Source organism: Dreissena polymorpha, chromosome 13 (genome assembly GCF_020536995.1).
Source record: "Dreissena polymorpha isolate Duluth1 chromosome 13, UMN_Dpol_1.0, whole genome shotgun sequence".
Taxonomy (NCBI): Eukaryota; Metazoa; Mollusca; class Bivalvia; order Myida; family Dreissenidae; genus Dreissena; species Dreissena polymorpha.
In genome coordinates, this window is record NC_068367.1 from 31336354 (window position 1) to 31342353 (window position 6000).

Sequence of the window (6000 nt, forward strand, 5' to 3'; positions counted from 1 at the left end):
CATGCATTCAAGACTTTTACTGAAACTTAAAGGAATATAATGATTACAGGCCCTGCTCCTTTTTGGTTCCTTTCAGTCTCTCTCTGGGCTCTTCAAAGCGGAAATGTTCATCTCTTGAAATGTTTAAAGCATGTATTGAGGTTTGAACAGGAAACACTTGTACCTAATCAATGCATACATTATACATTAAGCAGAAACAACAATTCCACACTTAACTGTTTGTATTAGTTTTGAAAATTAAGAGTAAGAAATACTTGTAATCTTGAGTTGTTAATAAAGATGTAAACAACAGCTTACGATGTGCACAAATTTAAGCTATAGGGCATTGTTCTAGATCTTCCCCAATAACAAAGGCATACATAAGTAAAAGATGAACATATATAAACGTACAGAGAATGCATTAAAACATTTTTTTACTAATAGAAATATGATTGTGATTTTCTAAAAGAGATCAACCAACTTTTGTTTAACTATTATTGTATGCAAATGATTAACATAAATTGCACAAAATGAAAATAAATTAACAATGAGTCATATAAACTGATCCCCCGAACGACATGTTTTGACATAGACTCATTCACTATAATTTATCCTGTAGAAATAGGAAAAGCCATAATTTACTTCAAACTTGTCACATGTAACATTCCGTTTTTACAATCATATATATAGAACTTTCAAGTTAATTTTTTTAGTGAGATTCAAAAACAATAACACAATTTTGGGACTATATATTCTATAGTGGAAGAACAGAAAAAGGGCCTAAATCCAGTCTAAACACGCTGGAGCCTCAATTTCTTTTTAAACATTTACCTATAAATTATGGTAATTCAACTGTGAATTTTCGAGAGATGAGTTCAAAATAAAAGCTTTAGACTGTGAAAAACAGACCGAGGGTAAACATTCTGTCAAAAATTGTCACAGCCAAAATTTCTGTTTTTAAGACCCTCTACACATGAAGGTCATTTAACTGTTAAAAGAGCGAGCGAATCCACTTGGGAGTTAAAGAAAAGTTGAAAAGACAAGCTTCAACACATAGCTATGGATGCATGGACAGACAGGACTGTCAAGTGCAATTATTAATGCCTCACAATATGTGGGGGCATAAAAAGAAACAAAACTGAATTGTATTTATTCTAAAAAGGTTAATATTGTGAGATTCTTTCAGAGGAAATAAGATTTCATTTCTGTTTCATTTCAAGCATTTATCACTATTAAAATACAAATAGTTCTCATTACACAACAAAAACCCAATGCTAGTGTATTTTAACACATACCATGATTGTCAGAATTGAGTATCAGTCTAATTGTCAATTTTAGAAATGTCTTCTAATGTTCTTGCTAGTTTGATAGCTAAGCTATACATTATTACTTGCCAAATTTATCTACCAATTGCTATTAAATCGATGTTATAAATGTACTAACGCTATCAAAACTTATAAACTAACAAATTATATAAAATAATAAATGAAATGGCTGCATTTAATGCAGCCTTCTGAAACATGTGTTACAACCAAAACCCTAAAGCATCGAATGAGCCGGTCTTTGGGAATAGTTGACTTAATGCATGTTTGTAATTGTGGTCCCAGAATAGCCTGTGCAGTTTGCACAAGCAAATCAGGGTCGACACTTTCCACTCTTATTAATTTTTGTGAACATGAAGTTTCTTCAACACAAAAATCCATAATAAGTGGAAAGTGTTGCCCTGCTTGGCCTGTGCAGACTAAACAGGATTATCTGGGATGATACTTTACATGCATTTAGCTCACTTTTGCAAGTGATGGGCTTATATTCAATGTTTGATAAATCTTAAATAATATTCAAAGAACAACAAAATGTAAAGAAATGATTGGATGGTATCAATTAAAATAGCTTTAGAAAAATACGTCAACTCATCTATATGCTAGAAGGCAAATTCCATTATATATTATAATGCTGAACCATAAATGTCTGGCTATATTAGAGCTGTGTCATAGGAAAATAGGTCTAACACCATATCCAGCATGTGTTGCTCCAGACCACCATGAACAGTCGGGTCAAGAGCTTCTCTGTATAGTCCGCCAAGGTTTTGTAGTCTCATAAAAGCACCAGGTATCTCCTTACTCGACTGTGTATGCTGCTCTGGAGCTACGCTGGCAGCTTTTTGGCTTAAGACCCATTTTCTAATGATGTGACTTATTTTCTAGAGGCAAAGCTACCGGCATTTACACTAAGCACCAAAAGCACTTCCCACTATACTGGGGTAACCTAAATTCATTTTTTGAATTGTTAAATATATATGACAACTGTTACTGATCAGCCTTTTTAACTATCAAAATAAGAAATGCTTAGGTAAATGTCTGAAAAAAGAAAACCTTACATGACATGACCCTCCGCAGACACACACATTTTTACAGACCAACAAAAAATGATTTTTTTTTTAAATCTTCCATAATGACCTTAGGTTCTCAAAACACTTTCGACTTTTAATAAATCCATTTAATGTTGGTTTTTAAAGATTATTACTTCACAACACTCAACCTGAGTCAAGTCATGAATAATACCAAAGTACTGGTGTACTTAATATACACAAAAAGGCCAAAATGAAATGCTGGTACATTTAACTTTGAATAAATGAGGTGCTCTCTGGGAAAAAATGGGGCTTACTGCATGTGCATGAAGTATCCTCCCAGTTAAGCCTGTGTAGTCCGCACAGATTTGTCAGGGACAATGTCTTCTGCTTGTAATGTTTTTTTTGTTTGAAAGAAGTCTGTTGTTGCAGACTGCACAGGCTTATCTGGGACGACACTTCAGGCACACGCATTAAGCCCGTTTTTTTCAATGGAGGTTTAATGTATATTTTACATGATTATTAAAGAAAATGAGATTCACTTCACCTGGTGATATTTGAACATTTGTAAAAATGTTATTATACATTTTAATAAATTTAAAAAGTGATATGTTATTCTAAGTTTTAAATTTTAAATATTGTAAAAGCATAATTGTGTTATGTGTACCATTCTTAATCCAAGCAAAACTAATGCAGGTGTTTCATTAAGTTTGCAAGTACTGAGTATGATTGCATACGGTAGGAGTGAAAATGCAATTTTTATTTCTACTTAAGCTCCAAAAAGAAGCACACATGTGTTGAAAACCAGGCTTAATGCATGGTTGTAAAGTATATTCCCAGATTAGCCTGTGCATTCCGCACATGTCAATCTTGGACAACATTTTCCGCCTGGATTTACATTTAGAGAAGACTTTTTTTACCAGAGGTGTCGCTACTGATAAGCCTGGGAAATACTTGATACACATGTGTTAAGCCTGGTTTTCCTAGAGAGGGGCTCAATTATTGGTGTCAAAATAACAAGGAACATGCCTCCTGGGTCACAATGAAATTTATTCGATTGTAAAAATGAAGAGGCAGATAATTTCAATATTAACAATGACTTTAATATACCAAATACTGTTTACCCTGAACTTGATAATCGGATTACCACAGAAGAAATCATAAATGCTGTCAAATCGCTGAAGCGTAACAAAGCCTATGGATGTGACCATTTGTTAAACGAGTACTTTATTGAAACCATTGATATTTTATCAGGTCATTTGTGTGATATATTTAACACAATCATTGACTCGGGCTTTTTCCCCGAGCAGTGGACAAAGGGAATAATTATCCCATTACATAAGAAAGGTTCAACTGTTGATGTTAATAATTACAGGGGCATAACTCTTGTCAGTTGTCTATCTAAAATATTCACTACAGTTTTAAATAAACGTATTGAGCATGTATGTGAACAAAATAATATAATTTCTGACGCCCAATTTGGATTTCACAAGTGGCGCTCTACAGTTGACGCAATATTTATTCTTTTGTCACTAGTTCATAATTATTTGTTTGAAAACAAAAGGCTTTATGTTATATTTGTTGATATGATGAAATGTTTTGATTCAATATATATAAATGGTATATGGCTAAAATTGTATAAATCTGGAATACAGGGCAAAATTTTAAGAATATTAAGGATATGTATTCTAATGTAAAATCATGTGTTAAATCATGCACTAACTACTCTGATTATTTTAATTATGCCGTTGGCTTACGACAAGGGGAGGTAATGTCCCCATTATTGTTTTCTCTATTTGTTGAAGATTTAGAAATGTTCCTACAACAAGATGTTCAATCTGGTATACTTATTGATGATATTGTATTAATACTTTTGCTTTTTGCCGATGATATGGCCATTATAGGCAAAACACCTACTGAAGTTCAGTATCTTTTAAATAAGCTCTATCAATACTGTGATTCATGGGGTTTAAAGGTTAATGTTGAAAAAACGAAAATTATGTTTCTTCGGAAACGTGGAGGTTTATTAGAATCTGAACATTGGCACTATAATGGGCAAAAAATTGAAGTTGTTAATGCTTTTAATTACTTGGGGAATGTGTTTAACTATACTGGTAATTTTAATCTGAATCAAGAGCATTTAGTGGGTAAGGCGCTTAAAGCCATGAATGTTTTACTAAGTAAGTGTAATCAATTTGATTTAAAACCTAGAATTTATTGCCAATTATTCGATGCCTTTGTTGGATCTACGTTAAATTATGCAACAGAAACATGGGGATATTCAAAAGCAACAGAAAGCGAAAGAATACACTTAAAATTTTGTAAAAGAATTCTAAATGTTAAACCTAATACTTGTAATGCCACAGTGTACGGTGACTTGGGTAGATACCCATTATATGTAAATAGGTACATCCGTATGTTAAATTATTGGTTTAAGCTAGTATCTACAGAAAATATTATTTTAAAAAAGGTTTACGAACAATCACTTAATAACTGTTCTAAAGGACACCGTAACTGGGTTTATCATATTAAGCTGATGTTGGAAAATCATGGTTTTGCAGATGTTTCTAATAACGTTCATACTATTAACCCTAAAGAATTTGAACATATTTTTAAACAACGAGTAATTGACACCTTTAAACAAGAATAGTTTGGTACCCTAGAAAAGAGCTCTGTTTTAGAAATCTATATGTAATTTAAACAAACGCTAGAGTATGAAATGTATCTGGATGTTCTCCCAAAAAGTCTAAGATTCTATTTTTGTAGATTGCGCATGTCGGCACATCCATTACGTATCCAGTCAGGTAGATATGCAAGGAATAATACACCAAGACAGGAACGACACTGTTTAATTTGTAACACAAACGATATAGAAGATGAATATCATTTTGTTTGTGTGTGCTCCAGATACCAAACAATAAGAACAAAATATATCAAAAGTAAATACTATATAAGGCCATCAGTTTATAAATATTTAGAATTACTTAAATCCAGTAACAGAGCTGAACTTATTAAAATATCACTTTTTATAAAAGAATCACTTACCATGCGGTCTGAAAATTTAAATGCTCGTGATGTATCGAATACAAATTAATGTTTGCTGATTATTTATGTAAGGATACAAATGGAGCAATTATTGGAATTTATTAATTGCAGCAAATGTTATTGATATTTATTTCAAAATTGTTAGCTGTGTTAAAATAAACTTAGAGCAAATAATTGTATGTATTGTATTTATTTAAACAATTGTTAATCTCATGTGCATACATATGTTTTGAAAATTCAAAAACATATTCGATATTTGCTCATCTCCACTATAGAAATGGTATGATCATTTATGTTAACTTAACACCTTTTTCACAACGGTTGATTTTTTGTTGTTATGTTTTTTTTTTTTGTTTTTTTTTCTCTTCACAAAATACGGAAATATGGATGTCTTAACATGTTGACATATTAGTTGTAAATATATGTGTTTAGACGATGCACTATGTGCAAGTCTTGAATAAAAACGTCTGTCTGTCTGTCTGTCTGTCTGTCTGTCATACATAAGTAAAAGATGAACATATATAAACGTACAGTGAATGCATTAAAACATTTTTTTACTAATAGAAATGTGATTGTAATTTTCTTAAAGAGATCAACCAACTTTTGTTTAACTATTATTGTATGCAAAT